The 12,702-nt window shown below is 42.1% G+C and overlaps 1 protein-coding gene across 2 annotated transcripts in view; it reads right to left on the bottom strand.

The window, feature by feature from the left end:
- LOC111065679 (putative uncharacterized protein DDB_G0277255) overlaps positions 1 to 12,702 on the bottom strand; it is a 68,522-nt gene that overhangs the window by 12,929 nt on the left and 42,891 nt on the right. Inside the window, exon 1 of one of the 2 annotated variants that reach the window (XM_022353988.2) lies at positions 11,688 to 11,706. The exons of the other annotated variant lie outside the window; for it this stretch is intronic. The gene's annotated coding sequence lies outside the window, so the exon portion shown is untranslated. Of the gene's footprint in view, positions 1 to 11,687; positions 11,707 to 12,702 lie in introns of those variants that run through there. 2 annotated transcript variants of the gene reach the window in all.

The raw sequence follows: 12,702 nt of genomic DNA, 5'->3' as shown, positions 1-12,702 counted from the left end.
AATGAATTTTTATTTGTATATGTCTTACAAGACAACAGTAGAGTGCGCGGCATAGTAGAGTGGTGGCAGTGCAGATCAGTCTTCATTGTGTTGGTGTTGCTGTAGCTGCTGCTGCTGCTGCTGGCTTTACTGCGGCTTGTATAAATTACCATAATAACAAATTACGGATCATTAAGATTGTCAGCTACTTCGTTTCAATTAATTAACCATTAATTACAAACCGCCTGAGCGGCAGAATGTGGCAACAGCAACGACAAATGCTGCACATGAGCAACAAAAGAGGCTACAACAGAAGCTGCAACAACATCAGCAGCATTTTCCTGTGGCCTGAGAGCAACCATATTAGCCACCACGGCAACGATGGGGACGGGGACTGGGACGACAACAAGAAGCCAAAATTAATGCAATAGAAGACTGAAGACAACAGCAGCAAGTGAGGAAAAGTCCCCAATGAAAATAGAAAAAGCAGCTGTGCGCAAATATGCAAATTTCACAGAGTAAAACAGCAGCAGCAGCAGCAGCAGCAGCAGCAAGAGACTTCACTTTCAATATATAGCAAAGGATGCATTGCCTGTTGCTGTTGCTGTGGTTTTTGTTGTTTGTCGCTTTTCCAAGTTGCACAAATTGCATTTTACCATATAAAACAATTTCAGCTGCTGCTGCGGCTGCTGCTTCTCGTACAAAGACAAAAGAAACTCAACTCGAACACACACATTGTCATATACTCGTATAAGTAGAGAGACAATACACCAAGTGCAACAGAAGAAACTGTGACAAAAGCACCGAAAAACCATACAAATCCGAGTACCCGTACCCGTACCCGTACAAATTGAAAGTGAAACTCCTGGAAAAAAAAAACAATCCAAATGGAAACAAGAAATTTGCATAGAAATGAATTTGCAAGAGTTTGTCGCGTCAACTTTTTGAGTATAAGTATAGTGGCTATACTACATATAGTGGGGGGATTGGATGTTGGATTACAAGCTCTTGGGAAAGGGAAATCTAATGAAAATTATTGGTTAGCTCAAGCAATCTAAGTAATTGAGGGAATTAGCCCACTCTTAAGCTGTATAAGGTGTTGAAGCATTCTGGGACTTGATTTATTGTTGGAATGTATCTTAGTATCTCAATTAAATAATTAGCCTAAGTAACTTGGGTTGCACTTAATAAATATAAATCTTGGACAAGCCATTAAGCCATTCATTTTGTTAAACATATCGTTAAATTTATTGTTATATCCATTCATCTTATTGGATTTGCCCGAGTGGCAATAATTCTCTCGTGTACTAATCGTACTCGTACTCGTACTCGGTTATTGCATGCAGTTGATCTATAAAGAACTTTCAGCTTTCAGCTTAATTCTATCCCTTGGTCCGATACCCTCCTGCTTTGGGAGTGGATGCTGTGGCTGTGGCCTCTTTTTTGGCGTAACTTTATGACGGGCCAGAGCAGAGCCAAGTTCGTTGCCTAAGTCTTTTGTATTTGGCTTCGAACAGGGACTGGCACTGGGACTGGGGCTGGGACTGCAAATATTTGCATATAGATTTACACACCCACAGGTCGAGAGAGTGCAGAGACTAGAGATCTAAGAGCCAGCAACAATGGCAAACGAGCCTCCTTTAGTTGTATTTATATGTATATATGTATGGGAGATACGATGCCAAACTTTAAATATATTACACTCTAATGCCTTTTAAACCGAAACTATAAATTTCTTATCGCCGATCGAAAATCAAGCGTGCTCACCAACAAGTCACAGTGAAAACCAAACTCTGGCCACTGGCAGTCGGGCTGGGACTTGGACTCAGACTGGTACTGGTGCTGGTAGTGGCACACACCCTAGTTTGGTGTGTGTTGCGGCTCACTCGTGCGTCATATTCAAATGTGGCCCGGTCTAGCTCCAGCGCTGGATCTGCAACCTCTCAGTCAGATTGCGTTCGCCAGATAAGCCCAACGCCAGCGCCACTGTTTCGCTGACTATAGCCCTGTTCGCGGACTCTGTCTATGGCATTCTTTCAAAGGCCGTTTGCCAGAGCCAGAGCCAGTTACAGCCGCGCCGCAGCCAAAGCGAGAGCCCCACTAAGCAAGCCAAAGCAAGAGCTACTGCTAACGGATTCCCAACCAGGAACCGATGCCATAAATGGCCGAAATGCATGCGCTGCCTTAAAAAGTCAAATGTGTGGATAATAATTTTGATTTATTGCCACAGCCAGCCTGCCAGCAAGCAAGCCAGGCGGCTTAGTTACTAGCAACAACAATCTGGGCTAGATAGCTCAATGGCCCCCCTCCGCGAGTCCAGGCTTTATCAGGGGAGGCGCAACCTGCTGGTGGGTCATGGTGGGATTGTGGGGCGTGTATGCTGCGGTGTGGGGCGTGTGCCAAACATGCTAATGAGCCAACTTTCAGTGCTGACCAATCGCTGACCAGCAACAAAAGCGTCTAACAATGCCCACGTTTGCCAACAATATGAATTTTAAGGTTTCTGTTGGTTTTTTTTTGTGGCTGCTGACGCTGCTGTTGCTGCTGTGGCTGCTGTTGCTGCTATTTCTGTTCTGTTTGACTTTGCATAATTTATACATTTTGCGGTAGCTTAGAGTGACCGCAACTCTTTCCCGTTTAGCCTGCATTTTAATTATGAAACCCAGTCGGAACTCGTGCCACAGACCAGACGCCATATCGAATCCAAGCAACGCCCAAAAATTTTGCACAATCGACTTGTAATTATAATTGAGTTATATGTATGTATGTATGTACCTTAAAGTTCGCTTTGTTAAGTTGTTGCCCAAGAAGTTGAGAAAAAAAGAAAGTCATCTACTTTATCTACTTTACTTTCTACCTTCGATATGGCGTTTATCAGACAGCGGCGTTCGCTTATCGCCACAGAGCAGCTGCAGAGTCATTCATCTTGCAGATGCCGCAGCAGAAGGCAAATGAAGCTACAAATAAAGCTGTTGGCCCCAGTGATCTGTCCTCTGCCGGGAACTGCTTTTTAATTGCATGCCAAATTGAAGCTGACATTTATGCTTGCGCTCCATTTCGCAGATTTGTTCCCATTGGATTGCCTGCCGCCAGGCTAATTGCCCAGAATGCCACAGAATCCTCCTCTCTAACGGGAGTGGGACTTCAAAATGTAAGTCCCCATCCACCAGCTAGACACGATCACATGCAAATTGAGCTGTTTGCAGTTTCGTAGTTGCAGTTTCAGTTGCAGAGTTGTACGCACAATTAGTGTTCGTCGTTTGGCCCGGGACAACACTCAATGGCAATTAGGGTCGGGATCGTACAAATTCATTTCGAAATGCCAACTCCTTGTCAGAGTGTGTGAGTGTATCTGTGTATCTATGGCTGTGTATCTGCTGCATATCTGTGTGACAAGTGTGCACAGCACAGTGTGTTGGACAGCCGACAGGGGCACGCAAATTGTAATTTATGTGACAAATTTTTATGTACCTCTAGCGAAAATTTATTGGGCTTTGACGAGCCACACGAACGCCACTCGCGAGAGATGCTTCAACAGGTGTATCGAATGCGTTTTATGAGGAGGAGCTACCAAGAGGCTGCTGCTTGTGTTGGCCATAAAACAAGCGGAGAACAAACGAGAAACACTTTAAAAATCGAAAACCCTGTTATGGTTATTTGAAGATGGAATCGTTTCGGATGTGGATACCAAATCAATCAACGTTGATCTGCTAGATGGAGATATAAATTTTAGCGGGATTTAGCTTGGGTATTTATTGTTAGATATATGATTCATCAATGTAGATACCCATACTAAGGAAAATTAACCATTCGATGGACACAAACACCTTCGATTGCACTTGAGGCCAAGAGATAGACCAGCACTTGAGACTTGAGGCTGCCTTCATTCAGTGGCAGTGGTAGCCAGAGATTCCATTTTATTTCATTCCATTCATGCCGGAAGCAAGTCCGATTCATTCAGCGATGTGTTGACTCCAAACAGGTGTACGCAGGCCATAGAGCAAGTCACATTCAAATACCATTTATCATCCGATACGATGCCCAGATTCGCCTATGACTTAAGCCGAATGTATATTTAAGCTGGTTAAGTATCTGCAGAGCCTTTTGTCCAGCGATTTGTCAATGATGCAAGCTTACGGCACTAATATATAGAATTTCCCAAGCGAAACCATTCATTAATTTCTGTCCGTCTGCCGGCGTCTGACTGAGTGCTGGCGGGGCAGTGCACAGCGGGATAGCGCAATAAACAGATATCAATAAAAATATTTCGAAGATCTTGGACTAAGACAAAAGCAACAAAACGAATTTAGACGCATTTAAATACTCCACCGATCGGAATCGATTTGCATTTAAAATCGAATCAAAGATTTCTAATTTTCAGCTACCACCACAAGACGAAGCCATAAAACACCAAACTACGCCCACGCTCAGGCTCAGGCTCAGGCTTGGAGTCGGGCTTGGGTTCAGGCCAACGAGATGCGAACCAGTTTATGGAGCTGGCTCATCAGTCATTTTGATAGCCACAAATAGCCGGAGCTGAATATCTATGATGTCAAATAAATTGCTCTCGAAATGAATGTTGTTTTAAGGCCCTTAGTTACATTTTATATGCATAGTAGCTGCTGGAGTTTGGAATGGCATCTAAGGCTTGTTGTTGGTGGTCCAATTTAAGACAAACTTACTCGGACTGAAACTGAGTATGCCCCCAACACACACAGAGAGCTTCAGAAGCATGCATAACATTAAGCAGAAATACAGAAAAGACAAGCAAAAGGTCAAACTTGAGTTTGAGAACTCGTTTTGTCATTTCGCAAACAACACACAAAACTAAAGTAAAATCAAAACAAAAATAGAAATCAAAATCAAATAAAATAAATTGCCTCAATTTCGTATTAATAAAATTTAAATTATTAAAATGGAAAATTTTTGTCGCTGCTGAACATTTCCTGTTCGGGCCATAGGCCATAATGAAACAGAAACCAGCTGAAAAAAAACCAAAAAACGAATGAAGGAAATTCCAGCAAAATATGTGACCCAATTTGCTGAAAGGGGTAAAAATAAAATAAATAAAATTCATTTGTCTGGGCAATGTAATTTATTGCATGTTTTGCTCATTAAATTGATTTTTCCTCTTTGATTTTGAGTGCCAGTGTCATTGTCAGAGGACAGAAAGACAGAGGAGGCCCCGAGAGAAACCGCCAAGGAGCCGGGAAGAGCACGAATGTTTGCTGTTTGTTGTTTCTGGTGCACTTTTGTAGCACGCTCGGGTTTCATAAAAAATGCCAATTAAGCGTGAATATAAGTGCCAGATAATTTTTCAGACAACAGCCAATGTAACCCAAATTGCCAAAAAACGCGAAAGACTTACAGCCAAAACAAAAGCAGCAAGAAAACCAAATGGACAACAGGAGCCGAAGGTAAAAAGGTAAAACCAAAAGTCAAAATGAACACACACAATTTTCAGGGGTGGAATGCTCTTTCAGAAAGGAGTTCATGGCTGATCTGATGGATGCTAAACGTATTTTAAAGTATTTTAAATCCTCATTTATTATTTGGATTGATTTGAAATTCATTGCAATTTCCATAGAATCTCTTAGCTCAACCCAAATTTTATCGTTAGCTTTCGCCTGTGCATCATTAGACATAGGTAGGGGCTTGGAGTGACCCTTTGACAGCCTCAATGATGGCATCAAAAGGCAGCCGCTGTCCTCATAATAAGCCAGGCTCATCTCATATCATCTTTCAGACATGCGGCTCATCTGCCTTCGCGGAGGGCATTCGAGATTCGTTTCAACTTTAGCGCCTGCCATGGCAGCCTTAAAAAATATTTACAACACTCAAGTGCATCTCAAGTGCTGGGCCAAGTCGATCGATATGCCCATCCATATCCCCATCCCCATCCCCGTCCCCAACCGCACATCCGCATCCAAGTCCGAATCGAAGCAGGCAAAAACGAGGGCCCCCGAAAAAAAAGTAAAATTCAAGTTAAGAATAACGAACCAAAGTATTTCTTCTTCTTTGACTTGGACTTGAATTGCTGATACTGTTGTTGTTGTTGTTGCTGTATTTTAAACATTTTTCATTTCAAAACGACAGGCGAACTGCTGTCGATGTCCATGTCTGTATCCAAGTCTTGGATTGGATTGGTTTTGGTATTTGTGGCATCGTTTTCGGTTTCGTTGGCGGCCTCGGTCGAGAGTTGCGGCGGGTCTCGGTATCCAGCGGAATTCATTTCAACTTTGACTAGTGCCCGTACCCCCCCTTACGAGAGCAGCAATGACAATGATAAAAGTTAAAAAGCGCTCCCAAAAAAAGCTAAAACAATGCCAATCATAAAGTGCCGAAATGTCATTGTCAGGCCCTGACTTGGTGGCGGGAGGAGGAGATTTTTGGTTTTATCTGTGGAGGCTTTGGCTGAGAGGCGGCGTTGATTTTGATAAATGTTTAATTAATTTTGTGCCTCGGTCGAACATTAAACTTGGCTATTTTCTGACTTAATGAACAGAAATTAACAACACACTAAGATGCCCGGGAGGAGATGGGGCGAAGAGGAGACAGAAGCCCAGCCATGCGGAAGATCTTCAAAGTCTCAGTTGTTTCTTTTTCTTCTTCTTATTATTATTATTTTTTTTTTGGTTAAGCTGAGTTTCTTTAGGTCTTTTTCTTTTCTCATTTACATTACATTATGCTGGCTCTGGTCTTATGAATGAATGTTTACACACACACACACACACAGACATGTGAAAAATGTTGTAATTAGTTTTTTTTTCTGCCTGAAGAGTCTGTTGTGTCTGCGGCACCCAGTGAGTGATTTTCAACAACGACTGCAAATTACAAGTTATTATTAATGTTAACAAGCGAAATCTCCCAGTATTTGTGTATGCTTATGCGATCGCATAGTGAAAACTCATTTAGCAGGGGGTCCCCCTCCTTCACCTCATTCTCCGCTGCTGTTGATTTGCTTAAAGTTTAAATTGTACATATATGCATGAGTATGTGTAGGCACATTAATGACTGTTCTTGATTTATGCGATGTGATCAGTGGGGAGTACGAATACGAGTACGAGTAGCAGCAGAGCGGGGGGACTTTACCCAGCAAGTGGGTCACATGTCCCGTGGGTATTTGTACTTACAGATGGGCTACACGAGCCTCTGCACCTCCACCATAGCACAGAAACACAGCACAAACTACCACTAAATGCGGCCATTAAATGGAAGTACTCGTAGAGATGCCACAGTAGCTGGGGCATTACATAGAATTCAAATCAAAAACACAAAATACGTTCCACAAATAATTATGCAAAGAGCTTGAGCGGAGAACAAAAAGACCCATTGCACAAGCCACAACGACATCGACACGAACTCATAAAATATGCAAAATGTGTGCCAGGCCAGGCCAGGCCAGGCTAGGCTGAAGTCCCCGACCCCGTCCCCGCTAGGCAGTCAGCAGTCAGCCAACAACTTGTGTCAATAAAAATCAGGCAAGAGCACTGGCTGGCATCCTCAACCTCATCCTCATCCTCCTCCAACTGCATCTGCATCGGCATCGGCATCAACCACCAATTCAGAGAGCCACTAGCTGCACTTGTTCGACTCATCTGGACGGGCTGCAGCGGCTGCAGCGGCTGCAGCTGTCGGCCGTGGAACGAGCCACATCTGAGTGTGTCTCGGGTCTAGACAGCAGACAGCCAAAGTCACTTCAGATTGCACATTGCTTCCTGACTGCCGCAGAACGGACTGAATGGACAGAATCGACAGAGTCCGCGGCCGGATTCAATGAGCCGTGGCAGAAGGATGGGGGCATTCGGCTTTATGGCCAGATACACGTACAGGTTGAGGTTGAGTGTGTGGGATTCACTGGCCCGCTGGAATATACATAAAAGCCAACAATAAAAAATTCATCTGCACCATGAAACCATTAAAAGCCCAGCGCTAATCCTAAGCAGAGGAAAATTTATTGAAAACTTTAACTAAAATCTTTCCAAAAAGATTTGCATACTGTCTCTGAGCGAAAGAGAGATCTGATCGGATCAACAAATCAGTTTATGTACTTCTGGTATGTGGAGCATCAACAGGAAGTTGCTCCCTGATGCCATTCGTTTGGCGAATTTTTATGATCATCGTAAAGCAGCAAAGGTGTTTGTTGTTGCAGCCATACAAAAGCACTTAAGATACCCAAAGAAAAAACCAACAGCAATTACAGCTGCAGCAACAGTCACATAAAGAAAATTGTTTGGTATTTGTAGATGGAAGTAAATGAATAAATAAATAAATAAAGCAAAGAAAAATCAAAATCAAATGGGGGGAAAAGTTCTCAAAGCAGACAACGCGATCCGCACCATACACACACACACACACACACACACACGAACAAATAGTTTATGACATACGACGACGTGGTGGAGTACGGGACAGTACAGTATGAGCGAGTACAACGAAACCCAACTGAAGCTGAAGTGTAACTTCCCACTGACCCAATTTACAAGCACTTAATGCCAAAAAGGAGAGAAGTTGTAGAAGAAATAAACAAAGACGAAAGTACGCGGTCGGGGGTAATGCATATCAAATAAAGTTCATGCCACAAAAGCAGCAGCAGCACCACAAGCACCAGCAACAACAGAAACAGAAACAACGACAACGGCAGCGACAAAAATTATTACCAAAATAGACAGCACCCAGCAACAACAAATACAACAAATACAACACCAACGAAATTTAAATTAAAAGCTAAAAACTCCCACACATAAAAGTCGAGAAAGAAACTCGAAAAAGTACGAGAGTATATGTATGTATATGTAGTTATGTATACTCGTATAGGGAGGTAAAAAAAAAGGTCTGTCAAAATTAAATCATTTCGGTGGCAAACAACATAAACCGATGGTTAAAAGTTGATAATGATGATGCTTGGATAACGCTCGTTATTACTATGTTTCTTATTGGTGTTGTTTCAGTAGTTGTTGTTGTTGTTGTTGCTGTTGTATCTGTGCTTGTTGCTACCTTTTGTTGCTGTCCAGTGCGTTGGTGGCTGGCACTGACAGCGTAACAAATGCTATTTTGACAAAGTGTCTGACATGAGGAGCGTGGAAGAGAAACAAGAAACAGAAAGAGCCATAGGGTTAACACAATCATGCGAAAGTCAGAAAAAAAAATATGGAGTGCAAAATGTGCTGCGTGTTTGGGACACACATATGTGAATACGTACATATGAGTATCTGTAGAAATTCGTGAAAATTTCTACCTCAGATAAACACCCGCTAAGGCTAAACGAACGAACGAACGAACGATCCAGACAACACTTCATTCCGGGGTCCATTCCACTTGACGGCCAGGCTTCCGGTTTCATTTGAGTGAAATTTTCTATGCCCCTGTGGCATAGATTTATCGGTGAGAAAATAGCCACGAACAGCGAACCGACCAAACAGCAGCAACATTTTTCATAGAAAATTATGAACATGACCGTAGAGAAACACCAAACACCCAACACCAAAAGCATGCTCCGAAATTTGCATATTCCTCCCTTGTGGCGCTTTAACGTGTATTCAATTTTTGGGACTGGCTGCTGCATGGGCATCAAACTTTAATTATTAATATTAGAGATTAGAAAACATGAATGCCAACAAAAAAACGAATTGAAAAGTTCGACAAAATCCATCAGTCAGTGATTTCTCAACCTGGTGGCTGACAACAAATTAACAGCTTTTTTCATTCTTTTTTTTCTGTTTAAAACAGTTTTTGGGGAAATACTACATATGCCGTTAATTGAGGAAAATCTTGGGCACGGTATCAATGATAATGCCATGCTAAATGTTCAAATGAGTGGCTAATTTTTTTGGTGCTAAATAGTATAAACAAATCAACGCTAAAACTAATGAAGTAGCAAAGGGAAATTGTGGAACTGACATTGGTATTGAAAGAGAGAGTGAGAAAGTGAATATTCGCCCAAAGAACACTTGAACTGAAACATTCAAATCAATTATCAGTCAGACTATATTCTGGCCAATAGGCCAATAGGAAAGACAACATATTGTAAAAAGATTCCCACTAAATAGCATAACGAAACCAGACTTTCGTTGCTCTCGAACCATCTAATATCATATGAGAGCTTTGGCTCATTCATAATTTTTGAAGCCGAAAGCGCAAGCGAGTTCATTGTCCAAGTCTTTTGTTCCTGGCTTGCGTTTTCGTTCGGGTTCCCGTAGGGGATTTGATTAAGAGTTAATACAAAAATAATACCCAAATGCAGCTAAGCAAAGTCGATCTTTAACGCCAGTTCGTTGCCTAAGTCTTTTGTTTGCCTCCTGAATGCGACGTTGATTTGGATTTGTATTTTATTATTTGAATTTTTCGTTTTTAAATTTAACGTGGCGACGTTTCACTTTAATAATTTTAGTGCCTTGAGCTTTTAACGACAGTCTTTTAATTTAAATGCCATTAAGGTGTTTTTGTTGTTGTTGTGTTTGCTTCTTTCCTGTGAGCTTTGGCGCCAATTGTTTTTCGCTTGCGATCTGATCTTTGTCTCTCTTCGGGGGCTCTTCAGTGAATGATTGTGTTGCTCCCATTTGGGATCTTATCTGAAATTGATTTCATATTCGTTCGCGGCCTGCACATACATATAGTGGACTATCTACTGTCCCCACTGCCACTTGATTATTTATTATATTTTTATGCAATTTAAATAAATAGATAAAGCTGATTAATATTCATTGATGGCTAATTTATGAGTTTCGTATGCGTCAGCAATTCCTTGTATGTGTATGTATGTGTGTGTGTGTGTGTGTTCGGGTGTACGGGTATCAAAGCTGATACTAGGGTTTCGGCTACTACCGCGTTTGGCTAAACTTTCTTCCAGAAACTGGCAAAAATTATCAATTATGAAGTCATTATTATTTACAGCAAACCAAACACATAGCCAGCCACACTTGATTAATAGCTTTTCGGTATTCGAGCTTCGGGCTTGTCAAGGGTTCAGCTGGTGCTTGCTGTTTTCTATTTTCGCGAGCGTTTTTTTTGCACAGAAGGTGTTGCCGGAAGATTTTTTCCTCGCCTGAGTCTTTGCCTGTTGCTGAGCGCTGCGCAGTTCTAATTAGCTAATTATACGCTAAATTAGTATATAATTATTGCTGGCCAGGCAGGCGCTTGCCATGCTCACGCCGAGTGACTAATTTGGCCAGTTTTTGCAGTGCTTGCGGGGAAACAGACCCACTCAATGGCTGTCAAATGTGGCTGATAAGACGGGTATACAACTTATGGAGAGATGCGCTATCAGTGTTTCGCCAAATTTCTATTCAATTTGAAAAATTATTCGACACAAAAGCAGCAACAGCTCAAAGAATTCTCTACCAAAAATATATGACAAACGCCCAGAGCTTGAATAAAATCCTTTTTTTTTTAAATATATATTTTATTTTAATTTCGCTTTGTTTTGGGGCTTTTTGGCTGTGGTTTCTGTGGTCTGTCTGCGTCACGACTTTCCAAATACAAAACGCCAGCGATAAAACCAAAATTTATGCCTGCGATAAGGCAGCCAGCTTTGTATTCTTTGATAAAACTATTAGGAAATATACACAAATGTATATATCTGTATGGAAACTATAGAAATTTGACTTTAATATGGATCTGCTTAGCATAAATGTGCGTTGGCCAAAATATAAAATAAGAAATAAACTAAAAACTTGGACAACGAACCTGACAACAAAAGTTGCACTTACCGGTTTGATATCTAAAGCCTGAAGTGGTCGGAAAGTTTATCCAATTTTAACAGCCTAATAAATCCACATAAATATGTACAATGGAAGAGCTGGGGGTATGGCTATATAGTATATGTATGATTGGGTTGTTGAATTTTCGGGCCACACAAAAAGATTTTCAGATTTTTAGATTTTTTTGGAATTTCCAGAGATTTTCATTAGTTTTTTCCCACAGCCGCGACTCAGAGTCAGAGTCCGAGTCAGCCTCAGCCCATTATGGCCATTATTTATGGGCACCAATTGTTGGGCAGATCGGATACACACTCACAGACCGACACTCTCTCGCACACATATCATATCATATCGGATCACCTTATCGGACGAGGCATAATTCTTGAGCTGCATTCATAAATTTGCTCGGCACTATTTCATTTGCATTTGACGGCTCCAAGATATTCTGCGACTGAAACTAATTTGGCGCACTGGGGCGGCGGTTAATTAAAAACCGTGCTCCGTATCGCAGACGGTGTTGGAGTCGGGTTCGGAGTCGGAGACGGAGACGACGACTTCCGTTGGCGGACAACTTCCGTTTGACGTGGTGGGCGACAGGAATCGCGACGATAGCGAAAACGTTTTAAATTTTCGACGTTAGACCGACGGCAAATGAACTTTTACGGAAGTCGGGGCGACACTCGTGTAGAATACAGAGACGAAACGCTCCGCTCGCAGCTCTGAAACGCACGCAACGCTCAAACACTTGAGACTGAACTGAACCAAATCTTGCTCTTGGCCTGGCCAGCATGTCCAAGAAGTTGCTGGCCAACAGCGGCGGCATCGGCAGCAGCGGCCGTCGAGACGCGAGCGTCGACAGCAGCGTCTGAGGCTGAGCTGAGAGCGTGACGACAACGCTGGCAGAGACTTTGACTTTTTGTTGCTTTGATTTCGGTTTATTTTTGGTTTTTGTTAATACTATTTTGTTTGTTTGTGGCTATCGGGGAAGCGGTAAATGATAATAAAAGTTGCTGTTTTTGTTTTT

The sequence above is a fragment of the Drosophila obscura genome, unplaced genomic scaffold (genome assembly GCF_018151105.1).
Source record: "Drosophila obscura isolate BZ-5 IFL unplaced genomic scaffold, ASM1815110v1 contig_192, whole genome shotgun sequence".
Taxonomy (NCBI): Eukaryota; Metazoa; Arthropoda; class Insecta; order Diptera; family Drosophilidae; genus Drosophila; species Drosophila obscura.
Note: the sequence above shows the minus strand (reverse complement) of the source record. Positions and strands in the feature narration are given on the sequence as shown.